Below are 18,141 nucleotides of genomic sequence, written 5' to 3'. Positions count from 1 at the left end.
AAATTACTCACGATAAACGTTCACAAAAAAACATAACAATTATTTTAAGAATTATAGATACAGAACTCCTTTATGCAATAGCGGTGTCCGATTTTAAAATAGCTTTTCGGTGAAAGCACATTTTGCAATATTTTGAGTAGATAGCCCGGCTATCATGGCTAGCTATTTTGACACCCACCAAGTTTGGCACTCACCAAACTCAGATTTACTATAAGAAAAATTTGATTACCTTTGCTGTTCTTCGTCAGAATGCACTCCCAGGACTTCTACTTCAACACCCAATGTTGTTTTGGTTCCAAATAATCCATAGTTATATCCAAATAGCTGTGTTTTGTTCTTGCGTTCAAGACACTATCCGAAGGGTGATGCACCGGCGCGTATCGTGACAAAAAATGTCAAAATATTCCATTACTGTACTTCGAAGCATGTCAAACGCTGTTTAAAATCTATTTTTATGCGATTTTTCTCATAAAATAGCGATAATATTCCAACCGGGAGACGTTGTATCCGTTCAAACACTGAAAGTAGAAAATGGAGTCTTCACATACACGCGCACACCAGTGTCATTGTTCTCAGAATGACCACTTTCCAAAACCCCTACTGTTTTTCGCCCAGGGACTGCAGAGTTATCATTCCACGTTCTGGCGCCTTCTGAGAGACTATGGGAGCCTTAGAAAATGTCACGTTACAGCAGAGATCCTATATTTTCGATAAAGAGGCTACAGAAGGCCAAGAAATGGTCAGACAGGGCACTTCCCATATAGAATCTTCTCAGGTTTTGGCCTGCCATATGAGTTCTGTTATACTCACAGACACCATTCAAACAGTTTTAGAAACTTTAGGGTGTTTTCTATCCATATCAAATAATTATATGCATATTCTAGTTTCTGGGCAGGAGTAATAACCATATTAAATCAGGTACGTTTTTTATCCAGACGTGAAAATACTGCCCCCTATCCTAAACAGGTTAAATAAGGGTGAAATAAAAAAGGAAACATAACATATAACATCCATTGCTTAACCCATGAGGCACAAGCATTTGGTGTTCTTGACAATATCTCTTGCTTCCCCTTTGAGAATCTTCTTGGCCAGTTAAAAATAATGATAAGAAAACCAAACAAGCCTTTAGAGCAGGTTATACGGAGGCTGTCAGAAAGAGAGGCCATGAGAGCAACAGTCAGATTCAGAGAAAACACTACAAAAGCAGCATGACAATGGCCCAGTCCCAAATGGTCTAACAGTGAAAGAAGAGCAGTATAAAAAAATGCAGTTCACTCCCTTCACTGTGCAGATGTCCACTGGGAATAACTGTGTCCAGTTGAGGAACAAGGAAGTTGTTCTAGTGCAAAACCTGCTGGTGGAGGAAAATGGAGACACTTTGATTGTGTACAAAACATTCAGGAACAAGACAGACCTTTTCACATATCCCCTGCCATCATCACTGCTTGATATTTTCCATCTCTCTGGGTTGAAGGATGAACTTCTTTTCACTCGAGCCACAAATGTGCTACGGAAGTTTGTTCTACTTCCATGCAAAGAGGGCTTTGCTGGGATGCCATTACTCCATTTGTAGGATGGAAAGCACCAATATAATTTTTTTCTGTTTTCCCGTAATCTCCTTTCAAGGTAAATTGTCAGTAAAAGACATTACCGAAAAAAAATTATTTACTTGAAGGGATATTCTTAAACTCCTACAATTAGATGTTACTATTGTGAAATGTTTGAGTAAACTAATCTAATTGAGTGCCCTTATTTGCTTTAATGTTCACAGAACCATGTTTGCTGTGGTTAATTTTCCAAACGAAGATTACATTTTAGCTGTCATCTCAAAACCCTGGTGCACCAAGGACAAATGATATTGTCCTCCATACAAGAGCCAAGAGAGGTTAAGGCAGTGATGTCGCACGCACAGCCGGACATTGATACATGGGAGGTGTATTCAATTACTGAAGACAAAGAGTGAGTACTTTAACTGAATATTAAGATACTAAATGTCTCGTTTGCAGCCATTTATAGCTGAACTGATAAGCTCCTGTTTCGTGATGTTTTCAGATTCATATGAGAAAGCCCATGAGTGCCTGGTTCAGGCAGAAAAAGGCTCAAGCCTGAAAACAGAGCCAGTCTGTGTTTGAAATAAAAGGAATCTAAACACCACACTTCTACTCTGAAAACTTCATGCTTGCTGTCATTCCCAGGCGAAATCCTAAATTTGATTAGACCGATTCTGAGGAGTCTGACGCTGATCATAACCAGCACCCACCAGCACAAAAGACCCCCAAATTCACCCAAAAAAGGGTTGATTCCACACACAAAAAAAGTATATGCAAAATTTCATTTCTTGGCAATGAATTGTTCATACAAAGTATGAGTCTAATTTTCACAACCTACATTTCATTTGCACAATTTGCAACAGTATTTCTAGAGTAGACCCTCTTTGTCACTCTCTGCTGGGGGTAAGTGCCTCGTATGTACTGAATATAATGAAGTATATGACATAATATGCTTAAGAACTAATAATGTTATAATGTGTTTTTTGAAGGAATGCTGAAATAGTTTGGCTGTGAACTCAGATGTATAGGACAAATAACTATGCTTAACTTTGATCTGAACAGGTCCTCAGTCCTCTTCGTGTTACAGGGGCCAGCTGCCAGTCTGGGGCCAGCTGCCAGTCTGAAGGTACCTGATCTTGCCCATCATATTATCTGAGGTGTAAAGGGAGAAATGCTCTACAATGATAATCTTTTCAAAAAACACACGGGTGTTTCCCTGTAATTATTGCTTTCATGCAATGATTATCAACACAAACCGAAGGTTATGTATGTAACCACAGTTATGTGAGCTATTTGGATCACTCCAATATATTGATATCACTCCGCGGCGGAGGGATACATCCGAGGTGAGGATTTACAGATTTACTCACGGCTGAGGTCAGCCCCATATATAGACCCCATGGCTGCGACACACGTTCTCTACATCATTTTTGAGGTGCCTCTAGCACCGTAGAGGATTGGAGTGATCCAAATAGCTCACATATCCGTGGTTACATACGTAACCTTCGTTATGTTCACTGGTCACCATAGCAGCACCCACCTGTAGCACGCGCTCCAGCAGGTATATCTCTCTGGTCACCCCCAAAGCCAATTCCTCCTTTGGCCGTCTCTCCTTCCAGTTCTCTGCCAATGACTGGAACGAACTACAAAAATCTCTGAAACTGAAAACACTTATCTCCCTCGCTAGCTTTAAGTACTAGCTGTCAGAGCAGCTCACAGATCACTGCACATAGCCCATCTATAATTTAGCCCAAACAACTACCTCTTCCCCTACTGTATTTATTTATTTATTTTGCTCCTTTGCACCCCATTATTTCTATTTCTACTTTGCACTTTCTTCCACTACAAATCTACCATTCCAGTGTTTTACTTGCTATATTGTATTTACTTTGCCACCATGGCCTTTTTTGCCTTTACCTCCCGTATCTCACCTCATTTGCTCACATTGTATATAGACTTATTTTTCTACTGTATTATTGACTGTATGTTTGTTTTACTCCATGTGTAACTCTGTGTTGTTGAATGTTGTCGAACTGCTTTGCTTTATCTTGGCCAGGTCGCAATTGTAAATGAGAACTTGTTCTCAACTTGCCTACCTGGTTAAATAAAGGTAAAATAAAAATAAATAAATAAATAAATAAAATCTTTCACTATATTGGATCACTCCAAAATATTGATATACTCATACCAGATTACTCGGTGCTAGAGGGAACTGGCCAGCCAGCGACGAAGTGCAGGGGCCGTCAATGTGGAAGGGGGGTCTCGGCACAGTCCACGGAAGGGGAGGCGACGCCCAGCACCGCTGAACCAACCACAGAGGGAGGTGCCACATTTACCCAATAGTACCTAGCAAAGGTGCAAAAGGAAGCCCAGCTGGCCACAGCACAGATATCAGCGATATACTCCTCTCAGTAAAGCCCAAGACGCAGCCACACCAGGTGTTGAATGTGCCACCACAGGATCCCAGCACTGGCCTGCCAGCCAGGCAGTATGCTGGCGTAATCATTTCCACGATCCAGTGAGAGAGCCTTTGCTTTGATAGCCAAGCCCCCAGGACTATCTCACCATAGCAGACTAAGAGCTGGTATGTTGTTCTCACTGACCGCACAGGGCACAGCATGCCGGAGGGAGGCTCAGACTCCCCCACCACTGCCGGGGGGTCGTAAGCAGACAGGATAAACGGGATGTTCACATGCCTGTCTGACAGAAACTTCGAGAGGAATAAAGGGTTGGGGCGGAGAGATATACTCCTCCCCCCGGGGTCCATCCGGTAGCACTCAGAACTTACCGAAAGAGCATGGAGCTCACCTACCCTCTTCATGGAAGTAATCACTATAGAGAGGTGTTTCAAGGAGGCAGACTCCAATGGTTCGAAAGGCGGCTTTGCCAAAGCTGCCAATACCACATCCAGATCCCAGCTCGCCATTGAGCGGGTCCTAGCTGGACGCAGGGACAAACCCCCTTCATAAACCTGGAGACGAAGGGATGGCGCCCCACTGGCCTGTCCATCCACCCCACATGGCGGGCAGATATAGCGGCCAAATACCCTCTCAGTGTTGAGGCTGCCAAACCCTCATCCAAGCGAGACTGCAGGTATTGGAGGACATAGTGCACCCCGCATGACTCAGGCACAACCTCAATACTAGTGCACCAAGAGCAGAACAACTGCCAGCGCAACTGGTATGCCGCGGTTGTAGCCGGCGCCCTTGCATTCTGCATGGTGTTCATTACACCCTCTTGTAGTCCTAACATGGACCATTGGTGCCGTTCAGAGGCCAAGCCCACAGACTGAGGCGGTGCGGCCTTAGATGCCACAGAGTTCCCCTGGCCTGAGACAGCAGGTCCTGTCTCAGGGGAAGTTGCCAAGGTGTTCCAGACAACAGCGACAGGAGAAGGCTGAAGCAGGGTCATCTGGGCCAGTATAGGGCCACCAGAAACAGATGATGCTCTGCCAACCTGGTCCTGTCCAGCACAACCTGGATCAGGGGAAAAGGGGGGAATGTGTCAAGCTCCAACCCTGGCCAATCGTGAGCCAGAGCATCCAAGCCCAGAGGCCCTGGTGGCTCTGACATGGAGTACCACAGGGGGCAGTGCGCATTGTACAGGGAGGTAAACAGGTCCACCTGCACCCTCCTGAACTTGTCCCACAGGTGCTGCACCACCTGGGGATGTAGGCTCCAGTCCCAAGGTGCCCTCCCTCAAGAGCATATCCACTGCCACATTCAGGATACCAGGTATGTGTGCTGCGCGTAGAGACGCTAGACGTCCCTGAGTCCAGAGAAGGAGCTCCCGTGCCATGAGATGGAGGCAGTGTGACCTCAGTCCACCCTGATGGTTGATGTAAGCCACCACTGTGGTGTTCTTACCAGGACATGTCTTCCCATCAGATGTGGAAGGAAAGACTGCAGGGCTTACCAGTACAGCTCGGAGTTCTAGTGTATTGATGTGCCTGCCGCTCCAAGGGGGTAGCCAACAGCCCTTGGCCAACCTGCCCTTGGTCACACCCCCCCAGCCGAACTGGGCGGCGTCTGTGCTGACCAGCTCTCAGTGGCACATCCTCAGCATCTCCACCCCACCTGAGAGAAAGGAGTGACAGCGCCACCTCAACAATGTCCTGAGGTACTGTGCGGTCAACCGCAGCTGGCGGTGACGGTGGTGCTTCAGGTGCAGCCGGTGGGAGTTGAACCACTGTTGAAGAGGCCGGAGATGGATCAGGCACAGGGGAATCAACAAGGAGGCCGCCGTCAGCAAGCCCAACAGGCATTGGCAGGTTAGGAAAGAGTGTGTGGAGTCACCCATGGGGACTCCACACACTCTTCCCACTTTGCCCTTTGAGACCAGGAGAAGCGGCCGAGGCCAGGGAAGGGTGTCCCAGGGGTTCTGCCGGGGCCCTCCTTTCCTCTGGCGCCCTGAGCACCTGGGTCCCCCAGGCACATCCCTATGGCAGTGATGGTTGATAGGTTGTTGTCCCACCGCACGCTGTGCCCCTCCCTGCTGTCATTCCTCAGGACGAGGCGATTGGGCAGGAGAGGGACCCTACTGTCGTTCGGGTGCAGGTGGGTGGCGATGGTCCGTCTGCCTCGGACCCGTGGCCTGAGGAGGTGGCATGAACCGTCTCAAGGTCTCCCGGTCTACAAACCTATCGGTCTGCTTCAGAATGTCATTAACCCCTGTGCCAAAGGTCAGCCCTGGGGTGATGGGGAGAGTGGCAAATGTACTCTGGAGAGCAGCTGGCAGACAGGATTGGGCCAGACAGAGATGGCGCTGGGAGGTAAGCACCTGCGCCAGGGTCCGTCCGTTGGAGCAGGCCACATCCCTCTGGAGCAGGTAAAGCAGACAAGACAACTCCATTGCTTCCCGAGGGAGCTCCTCTGTGCCCCCCTGCAGCCGGAGCAACAGAGTTTGCAGGTAGGCCTGCAGCAGCATGGCCAAGAGACACGGCCAAGACAGCAGAGGGACCCATACGTGGCTTTCAAGTCCACATCAAAGACTCTGGGAGGGTCCCGGGTTCAGTCGCGGGTGCCGCCCTATAATCTCACAATCTGGGAGGACCATGGCAGCTATCATGGTGTCCATGGTCGGGTACTCCCGGAGACCCGACTGACTCTGCGCCTGCCACATAATTCCATGGTCCAGTCTCTGCTGTGAGTCGGAAGCGCCCCCTGGCAGAGGCCCAGCTCTCCTGCAAGGCCTCACGGAACTCAGCAGAGATGGGAACAGATGGAGAGTCATCACTGTCCACCAGTTTGATGTCCAGTGCAGTGGCTACCCGAGTGAGTAGGCCCCTCACAGTCTCTCGAGCCGCTGGGGGCGATGAAGCCCCACCACCAGCATCTGATGGACTGTCAGCCTGGTGGTGAACAGTGCCAGCATCGTCCCCTAGGAACAGCCTATCACTGGCCAACAGGGAACAGCTGTCGTCGCCATAGAAGCTATCAACCTCCTGATGCAGGGCATGCGCCCTCCGTTCAAGGTGGTCCCAGCCGTCCGACTCCTGCCCCCATCCAGGACTGGCAGCAGATGGCCTCTACCTGTGCTGGCTCCGGCAACACTTCCCAGGAGGGGTACTGTGCCCAGTAGAGCGACTAACAGCTCGCTGGTGCGCCACTCTTGAGGGAGGGAGCTCGTCCCCAGCCTGAGCCAGAGCCTGGCCAACCCAATTGAGCATGGCCTCCAATCGCGCCAGGTGCAGACGTTCTGAGAACACCACACAAAACAGGCATCCAGTAGGGCACTCCACCGCAATCTCCGCGTGGCTCAAACCCAGGCAGTGCATACACAAACAAGGTTTGTGGATCTCCAGGGGGATGCCACCATCACACCTGTCACAAAGGGAAGCCATAAGCTCAGCCAAGCCAGCAAGGCACGGGGCAGGGGTCCGACGCCCTGGGAGAGCTTATGTCGTGACCCACTTGGAGGAATAGGAACCCAGTAAGGGATTCCCAATACCTCTGCAAAAACAGGGAAGACCCGTGTGGGAAAAACAGGCAGACAAAAAACAGCAACCAGGTAATGGATTTGATTTATGTGGTTTTTTGTGGTTTTATTTATGCCAACTGCAATATTACCTATCTGGTTTAATATCCAAGCAGTAAAAACAGCACCATATGATAGAATAACTCTGTTAAGGAACTCCAAAGTTAATGTCTCAATGTAGTGGAAGCCCACCACAATACTCTTACATTCTGCAGGGGAAAGAACAAGAAAAAAACCTTGTAGGGTAATTTGGCGCCGTGACAGCATGTTAAGCAATTCACAACACACACAGAACAAGCCAGACGGCAAGTTGTGTAAGGTAAATACAGTTTGTGGCAGCAAGAGCCACCAATATATTAAAGGATGCACACGGAGTCGTAATGTAACGCTAACTAAACACAAGCACGACAAACCACAGACAGAAGATACAGATCAACCTTACGCAGGGAGTGGAGCACTCAACAGGAGGGGGTGGCCATGTGGCAGTATTCCACTGTACACTTGTTACTGCATACAGTCTATTAGAAAAGCAATCTGCCTACTACCAGCAGCAATTCTGTAAAGATACATTTAAATAAAAAGAAGAATTATTCTAGCTGTTCTTAGGTAGTTCTTTTGAAAATTCTCATCTCAAACAGATCAATCCTCTTCATCACTGGGCCCTGCTGCTAGTCAGTCTGAAGGTAACTGCAATATGTTCTACTTGTAGTGCGAGGGGCTCCATAATTACATCAAGCGGAATGTTATAATATATATGTATTTTGTATATTTACTGTAAATGACAGTGGCAAATCCTCAGCCGCGGAGTGACACCAATATATTGGAGTGATCTAATATAGTTAATTCAACAACCAAAAAATGTACAAGTAGGATATGCTTACAGTGTCAGCATTGGTTATGCACATTTGGCCCTTGCGTTCCATAACTCAGAATCAGACCTGTTTTCATAGAGCTTTTATCTTGTCATTCGAAAAGAATAGGTTTCCAAAGTTTATAACTTGCCCACTGTCATATGTTAAGATTTCCACAGGCTGATTCTTCAGCACCTGAGGAAATTGGCAGAGGATGTCAGAGAGTTGCAATACCAGACCACAGTAAACAGGAAGCTCTTAATGCAACTGACCAATGGGTCTCAAGGGTACATGGTTCTGCCAGAGGACATTGTGCTTCCTTTGAAGGACAGGCTGATGCTGGAGAAGCTTGAACATCGGCTTGCTGGGAATGAAATTGGTAATTGGCAAGAACATGGTATCACACATGCACATACAGTTAACACCAGAGGTTTTTGGACAGCGACACTTTTTATCATCGTTGGGGCTCTGTCGATGGGATTAAATATTGGGATATTGTACATGTTAAGTAATTGGGTGCTTATGAAGTCTGTGACTGGGAAGAGCTCCCCACTGCTTTTCTTAAGAGGGACTTGACCTGTAGATTCTGCTCTGTAGACCACTAACTATGGACAATTTATTTTACAGGTGAGGTTTTTGGCTGCTAAAGGGGGCAAGTCCGTCAAAGACTCAGTGAGGAGGATGTTTGCCTGCCTTGTCTCCAACGACCTGTCCAGGCTTTGTAACTGGACCGGCTTGGGACATAAGATCTCTTTCACAGCTAGCTTTTAAAAGCATTGTTCACAGTAAGTTTGTATTAATCTATGAATTCACTTTCTAGTAATATAGATATATTTGATTAAACCTGGACACTGAATCTGAAACATGATGTGTTTAAATAGTTCTTGATCTTGTTCTTTCATGAAGAACAAATATTGATAAAAATTGTTCTGTGATTTCAGGAGCGATAAGAAAGAACCCCTCTACAAAAGAGGCAACAGAGGGGAACCTCCAAGAGGTGGTCGCAAATTTCTGAAGGGAGCTGCTGACAGAGAAGGGGGTAGGAAAGAAACACAGGCCAATTGATGAGGCTGAATAAACAATTTTCTGTTTGTCTGGGTATATTGTACTGTTACATACTCATTATTTCGATTAATATGATTTTCTGTAATAACAATTAGAAGCCTATATATATATTATAATTGTATAATATATTTTTTTTATTATAAAATGCATATTCATTCAATGTAGATATTTTTGTATTGTAATGTGTTTTACAATAAATTAGCAAAAAATGTTGAGAGGAGTGCACATTATTTCGGATTGATTACTGTGTGGAAAGACACTGATAATATGAACGGTGGTATAATATGGTCCGCTGGTGGTCCGCTGGAAAAACACTGAAATGACACATATGGAATCATGTAGTAACCAAAAAGTGTTAAACAAATCAAAGCATATTTTTTTATATTTGAGATTATTCAAAGTAGCCACCCTTTGCCTTGATGACAGCTTTTCATCCTCTTGGCATTCATGAGCTTCATGAGGAATGCTTTTATAACAGTCTTGAAGGAGTTCCCACATATGCTGTGCACTTGTTGGCTGCTTTTCCTTCACTCTGCGGTCCAACTCATTCATCCTAAACCATCTCAATTGGGTTGAGGTTGGGTGATTGTGGAGGCCAGGTCATCTGATGCAGCACCATCACTCTCATTCTTGGTCAAATAGCCCTTACACAGCCTGGAGGTTGTCCTGTTGCAAAACAAATGATAGTCCGACGAAGCGCAAACCAGATGGGATGGCGTATCGCTGCAGAATGCTGTGGTAGCCATGCTGGTTGAGTGTGCCTTGAATTCTAAATAAATCACAGACAGTTTCACCAGCAAAGCACCCCCACACAATCACACCTCCTCCTCCATGCTTCACGGTTGGAACCACACATGTGGAGATCATCTGTTCACCTACTCTGCGTCTCATAAAGACACAACGTTTTGAACCAAAAATTGCCAATTTGGATGCATCAGAACAAAGGATAGATTTCCACCGGTCTAATGTCCATTGCTCATGTTTCTTGGCCCAAGCAAGTCTCTTCTTATTGGTGTCATTTAGTAGTAGTTTCTTTGCAGCAATTCGACCATGACGGCCTGATTCACACAGTCTCCTCTGAGCAGTTGATGTTGAGATGTGTCTGTTACTTGAACTCTATGAAGCATTTGTATGGGCTGCAATCTGAGGTGCAATTAACTCTAATGAACATATCCTCTGCAGCAGAGGTAACTCTGGGTCTTCCTTTCCTGTGGCGGTCCTCATAAGAGCAAGTTTCATCATATCACTTGATGGTTTTTGCGACTGCACTTACAAAAAACTTTCAAAGTTCCTGATATTTTCCTGATTCACTGACCTTCATGTCTTAAAGTAATGATGGACTGTTGTTACTCTTTGCTTATTTGAGCTGTTCTTGCCATACACCGCGTGCACAATTATTAGGCAAGTGAGTATTCTGATCTTATCATTATTTCTATTCACATTTTCGAACTCCAAACCATATAAACTTGAATGCTTATTGGATTTAATCATTTTCAGGTGATATGTATTTGTGTAATGAGGGAGGGTGTGGCGAAAGTGAATAACACCTTATATCAAGGTGTGCATAATTATTTGGCAGCCTCATTACCTCAGGTAAAATGGCCCAAAAAAGAAATTGAACTGACACTGAAAAGACAAAAATGTAAAATGCCTTTCAGACGGATGCGACACTCTTTAAATAGCTAAACTATTGAGGTGTGACCATCGGACATTCAAACGTTTTGTTGCGAATAGTCAACTGGGGCACAAGAAACGCATGGGGAAGAAAAGGCGCAAATTAACTGCAAAAGACTTAAGAATTAAACGTCAAACTACCAGGAACCCATTATCCTCCAGTGCCACCGTATTCCAGAACTGCAACCTACCTGGAATGTTCAGAAGTACAAGGTGTCAAGTGCTCAGAGACATGGCCAAGGTCAAGAAGACTGAAACAAGACCACCACTGAATAAGATTCAGAAGTTGAAACGTCAAGATTGGGCAAAGAAATACCTGAGGACAGATTTTTCAAAGGTTTTATGGACAGATGAAATGAAAGTGACTCTTGATGGACCAAATGGATGGGCCCGTGGCTGGATCAGTAATGGGCACAGGGCACCACTTTGAGTCAGGTGCCAGCAAGGTGAAGGAGGGGTACTGGTATGGGCTGCTATCATTGAGGATGAGGTAGTTGGACGTTTTCGGGTTGAAGATGGACTGAAACTCAACTCCCAAACCTACTGCCAGTTTCTGGAAGATTCTTTCGTCAAACAGTGGTACAGGAAGAAGTCCTCAGCATTCTAGAAGGCCATTATCTTTATGCAGGACAATACTCCATCACATGCATCCAAGTACTCCACTGCTTGGCTGGCCAGCAAGGGCCTCAAAGATACCTGAATAATGACCTGGCCCCCTTCCTCACCTGACTTGAATCCTATTGAGAACTTGTGGGCCCTTCTCAAACGTGATATTTACAGTGATGGAAGACAATACACCTTTTTGAACAGCATTTGGGAGGCTGTGGTTGCTGCTTCAGCGAAAATTGATTGTGAACAGATCAAGAAACTGACAGACTCCATGGATGGAAGGCTCATGGCAGTTATTGAAAATAAGGGTGGCTATTTTGGTCACTGAATATTTTTGAAAGGCCAAAAATGTTATATAATTGTCATTTTGTGTTACTTATCTGTTACACTTACTCTAAAAATTGAGAATAAACAAGTGAGTTGAGAGAAATAGTTTTTGTAATTTAGTTGCCTAATAATTCTGCACACTAATAGTTGCCTAATAATTGTGCACACTTATATATTTCCCTGAGAAAGACAAAACTGACTTTTCCTTTGTTAAACATTCAGGTTTGAGGTTCAATAACATTTTGGATTAACTGAGAGCATTGCATTTGTTCAACAACAAAATTAATCCCGAGGAATACAATTTACCTAATAATTGTGCACGCAGTGTAATATGGACTTGATCTTTTACCAAATAGGGCTATCTTCTGTATACCACGCCTACCTTGTCACAACACAACTGATTGGCTTAAACGCATTAAGAAGGAAAGAAATTCCACAAATTAACTTTTAACAAGGCACACCTGTTAATTGAAATGCATGAATGAGTAGGTGTGTCCAAACGTATGACTGGTACTGTAAGTACTTTACACCACTGATATTGGTCAAATATTTATGGTTATAACATACGGTCAAAAACAATCTCCAGCTAACATCTATTAGTAAAGGCTTAACTGAGTTGAGAAACAAATATTCCACAGATAACATTATTGTTGGAGGTGATTATAATGTTGCTCCTGATGACTGGATGGATAGGTATCCCACCAGGCATTCAGCCCATTGTTTTAATAACTTAATTCTACATTTATGCTCCAACTTTCAACTTTCCGATGTTTGGCGTTCTCAGAATCAAACTTTAAAAACATTTCTTGGTTTAACTCTACATCTAGCGACACACAATTCTAATTTAGAATTGATTATTTGTCAGTATCTTCCAATCTTATGAATCTTGTCAGTGAATGTATTCTTTCCTTTTGTTTTGATAATGACAACAGATTTTCTAAAGCATACTTGAAATGTAACTCTTTTCTTTTAAAGAATGAGTAATTTTGTTTACAGTCTAAAGATCTTATCAGAGAGACCTGTCCTGATTCTGCTCTTTCTTCTACTAACAAATGAGAAATGATTAAAGTCAGATTTCCGATGTCTTGCCATCACTACTGGTAAAATGCTAGCTCAGAAACTATTCTACAAGCAGATGGATATTATTGTTGATATTAACCCCCCCCCCCCCCCCCCCCCCCCAATTAGTTTTTTACACTGCTACTACTCACAGTTTATTGTCTATGCATAGTCACTTCTCCCCTACCTACATGTATAAATTACCTTGACTAGCCTGTACCCCCGCACACTGACTCGGTACCGGTACCCCCTGTATATAGCCTCGTTATTGTTACTTTATTGTGCTACTTTTTATTATTTTTTACTTGAGTTTATTTGGTAAATATTTTCTTAACTTTTTCTTGAACTGTACTGTTGGTTAAGGGCTTGTAAGTAAGCATTTCACCGTAAGGTCTACACGTTAAATTCGGCGCATGTGACAAATAAAGTTTGATTTGATTTAAATGAAGATGAAAAAGCCGAGCTTGCTAAATGCCAATGTGAACTGGATGACATATACAACAATAAAGCACAGGGTGCCTTCATCCGTTCAAAGGCCAAATGGATTGAGAAAGGGAAAAAAAACATCTTATTTCTTTAACTTGTAGAAAAGTAGGCAGACTAGGAATAGTATTTCATCCATTTATGTAAATGACACTATATCTGATGATATATAATGATATTAGCAGTTCAATGGCTATGAGTAATGGAACATCCCCTCATTTCTTTATTTTTAGAGGAATTAGACAGGGTTGTCCAATCTCCCCTCTTTTATTTATTTTAGCCACAGATTTACTAGCCGTATTTCTTATTTCTTAAATCTGAGAATTTAAAAGGGATCTATATTTTTGGTAAAGATAAATATATAAATGTCAGTCAAAGTTATACATTTCAGTCCATTTGCAGATGATACTGCCCTTTTCCTAAAGGATAGGGTCTACATTACCTCCATAACTGTTAAAAAGGAAGTTAAATATTTTGGAATTGTTATCACTAAAAAAAATCAGATAGAGAATCTTTAAACATTGATAGTAGGATTAATTCCATGAGAGTTTTGTTAAGTTGGGGGCTGCAACATAATATCTCAATTTTGGGTTGTATTCTTTTGTCCAAGACCGATGGTTTATCTAGAATAATTTACCCAAGTCAGTCCCTTTTTTCTTTCTTCTAATAACATAAAAAAAGTCAATTCTGTTATATTTACAATTATTTGGAGGAATGAAACGCATTATATTTGTAAATCTCAATTAGTGAATGACTATGATCGTGAAGGTTTACAGGCTATTGATTTTGAGTCATAAGTGGGTACTTTTAGAATGAAATGGTTGAAATGATGTCTGTCTAATCCTACCTCTATGCGGTATCATATCCCTAACAGTCTGTTTAATAAACTTGGTGGACTTGAATTCCTAATGAAATGTGATTTAACCTGTTTGGGATAGGGGGCAGTATTTTCACGGCCGGATAAAAAACGTACCCGATTTAATCTGGTTACTACTCCTGCCCAGAAACTAGAATATGCATATAATTAGTAGATTTGGATAGAAAACACACAAGTTTCTAAAACTGTTTGAATGGTGTCTGTGAGTATAACAGAACTCATATGGCAGGCAAAAACCTGAGAAGATTCCAGGCAGGAAGTGGCCTGTCTGACAATTTGTAGTCCTTCTGTTGAATCTCTATCGAAATTACAGCATCTGTGCTGTTACGTGACACTTTCTAAGGCTTCCATTGGCTATCTAAAGCCTTTAGAAAGCGGAATGACGCGTCTCCTGTCTCTGGGCAAAGTACAGCAGCAGAGTTTGTAAGTGGACTGCCTGGGGACAGTGCGCGTTCACGAGACCTCACCATTTTTTTTCTTTCACTCTTTGAATGAATACACCGCTGCCCGGTTGGAATATTATTGCTATTTTATGAGAAAAATAGCATAAACATTGATTTTAAACAGCGTTTGACATGCTTCTAAGTACGGTAATGGAATATTTTGAAATCTTTTGTCACGAAATGCGCTCGCGCGTTACCCTTCGGATAGTGACCTGAACGCACGAACAAAACGGAGGTATTTGGATATAACTATGGATTATTTGGAACTAAAACAACATTTGTTGTTGAAGTAGAAGTCCTGGGAGTGCATTCTGACGAAGAACAGCAAAGGTAATCCAATTTTTCTAATAGTAATTCTGAGTTTATGTTGCCCCAAACTTGGTGGGTGTCAAATTAGCTAGCCATGGTGGCTGAGCTATGTACTCAGAATATTGCAAAATGCGCTTTCGCCAAAAAGCTATTTTAAAATCTGACACAGCGTTTGCATAAAGGAGTACTGTATCTATAATTCTTAAAATAATTGTTATGTATTTTGTCAACGTTTATCATGAGTAATTTAGTAAATTCACCGGAAGTTTTCAGTGGGTATGCTAGTTCTGAACATCACATGCTAATGTAAAAAGCAGTTTTTTTATATAAATATGAACTTGATTGAACAAAACATGCATGTATTGTATAACATAATGTCCTAGGAGTGTCATCTAATGAAGATCATCAAAGGTTAGTGCTGCATTCAGCTGTGGTTTGGGTTTTTGTGACATATATGCTTGCTTTGAAAATGGCTATGTGATTATTTTGGGCTGGGTACTCTCCTGACATAATCTAATGTTTTGCTTTCGCTGTAAAGCCTTTTTGAAATCGGACAATGTGGTTACATCAAGGAGAAGTGTATCTTTAAAATGGTGTAAAATAGTTGTATGTTTGAGAAAGTTGAATTATGACATTTTGTTATTTTTGAATTTGCCGCCCTGATATTTCACTGGCTGTGTACCGCAGGTGGGACGCTTGCGCCCCACGTAGCCCATAAAGTTAATTACCTGTGAAATTGTATAAGTTTCACCAGCAAATTGCATTTTTCTGAAAAATGATATTCAAGCACATTTTTCACCCCCATAAAACATTGATTTGGAATAATAGTTATTAAAATTAATAGGAAATCCATTTTTAAAAGCCTTTGGTTTGACAAGGGTATTAATTTTGTATGTGATTTGTTAGACAACACTGGGGAGTTTCTTACGTTTGATGAGTTCATTGATAAATTTCAGGTTTGCAAAGCAATTCCACTTCCTTTACTTGGACTTATTAAGAACCCTTTGTTATATTATGCGGTTGTTCCCACTTTTCCAAGTTCACAAATTAATGACTTGAACCTTTTGGATAAAGAAATTCAACAGTAAGTGGATACAATTAGCAGTTAATTAAGTAATTTTAGGTGATTATGATTCAATATATTGCTTTGGAAGTGACCAACCCATGCTATGGTCAAAAGCAACTACCTTTTACCTTGTCCAGTTATCCCAAAAGTTAAAAAAAAACTCATTTAAAAATATTATCTTCCATCTACCCTGTTAATTTCTTCCACAAAAGGTTCCATTTTGACAAAGTGCCTTGTTTTTGTTCCTCTGATTCAGAATCTATAGAACATTTCTTTTCATGCCGCCATTCTAGTAAACTATGAATTGAAATTCATGAAAGGTTGTGTGTAAAATCTCAAAAGTTACCAATGTTTACCAAAAGTTACCAATGTTAAATGGCATTATGCTTCTCTTGGCCAAAAATTAGATTCACAAATGTAAATGGGGTGGGGAAAATTCCTTATTTTTAAGTTTCCATTGAACTGTTGCAATTTTATAAATACATTTACATTTAAGTCATTTAGCAGACGCTCTTATCCAGAGCGACTTACAAATTTCACCTTATGATATCCAGTGGAACAACCACTTTACAATAGTGCATCTAAATCTTTTAAGGGGGGGGGGGGGGTTAGAAGGATTACTTTATCCTATCCTAGGTATTCCTTAAAGAGGTGGGGTTTCAGGTGTCTCCGGAAGGTGGTGATTGACTCCGCTGTCCTGGCGTCGTGAGGGAGCTTGTTCCACCATTGGGGTGCCAGAGCAGCGAACAGTTTTGACTGGGCTGAGCGGGAACTGTGCTTCCTCAGAGGTAGGGGGGCCAGCAGGCCAGAGGTGGATGAACGCAGTGCCCTTGTTTGGGTGTAGGGCCTGATCAGAGCCTGAAGGTATGGAGGTGCCGTTCCCTTCACAGCTCCGTAGGCAATCACCATGGTCTTGTAGCGGATGCGAGCTTCCACTGAGAGAGCGGAGGAGCGGGGTGACGTGAGAGAACTTGGGAAGGTTGAACACCAGACGGGCTGCGGCGTTCTGGATGAGTTGTAGGGGTTTAATGGCACAGGCAGGGAGCCCAGCCAACAGCGAGTTGCAGTAATCCAGACGGGAGATGACAAGTGCCTGGATTAGGACCTGCGCCGCTTCCTGTGTGAGGCAGGGTCGTACTCTGCGAATGTTGTAGAGCATGAACCTACAGGATCGGGTCACCGCCTTGATGTTAGTGGAGAACGACAGGGTGTTGTCCAGGATCACGCCAAGGTTCTTAGCACTCTGGGAGGAGGACACAAGGGAGTTGTCAACCGTGATGGCGAGATCATGGAACGGCAGTCCTTCCCCGGGAGGAAGAGCAGCTCCGTCTTGCCGAGGTTCAGCTTGAGCTGGTGATCCATCATCCACACTGATATGTCTAACAGACATGCAGAGATGCGATTCGCCGCCTGGTTATCAGAAGGGGGAAAGGAGAAGATTAATTAAATTAATTAAATCCCTCAAACGTGTGAAACTTAGAACTTCCGGTTTATTTTATCATTGTATTCACAGGAATGTCCCTGTATTATAGTGTAATATTGGTGTTGTAATAAAAAGAAAGTGGATATAAGGTGAATGCACCAATTTGTAAGTCGCTCTGGATAAGAGCGTCTGCTAAATGACGTAAATGTAAAAAATTTGCTAATCTGTTGGAGCGTGCCCCTGGCTATCTGTAAATGTAAAAAAACATCTGGTTTGCTTAATATAAAGAACTTGAAATTACTTATAATTGTATTTTAGATACTTATTGAAAACCAAATCATTTAACTCAAGTAGAATCTTACTGGGGGATTTTCGTTTGAGTCATTTCCTATTGAAGGCGTCTTTACTTTTACTCAAGTATGACTTTCC

General features: G+C 43.1%; 1 long non-coding RNA gene across 1 annotated transcript; it reads left to right on the top strand.

Annotated features, from left to right (window-relative positions):
* The first annotated feature begins 7,833 nt into the window (after positions 1–7,833).
* Positions 7,834–9,584, top strand: LOC106607605 (uncharacterized). The gene is made up of 4 exons (XR_001329235.3): positions 7,834–8,209; positions 8,547–8,756; positions 9,005–9,162; positions 9,319–9,584. It is a non-coding gene; the product is annotated as an uncharacterized LOC106607605 (long non-coding RNA).
* The last annotated feature ends 8,557 nt before the right edge of the window (positions 9,585–18,141 follow it).

This window comes from Salmo salar, chromosome 06, assembly GCF_965601325.2.
Source record: "Salmo salar chromosome 06, fSalSal1, whole genome shotgun sequence".
NCBI lineage: Eukaryota > Metazoa > Chordata > Actinopteri > Salmoniformes > Salmonidae > Salmo > Salmo salar.
Note: the sequence above shows the minus strand (reverse complement) of the source record. Positions and strands in the feature narration are given on the sequence as shown.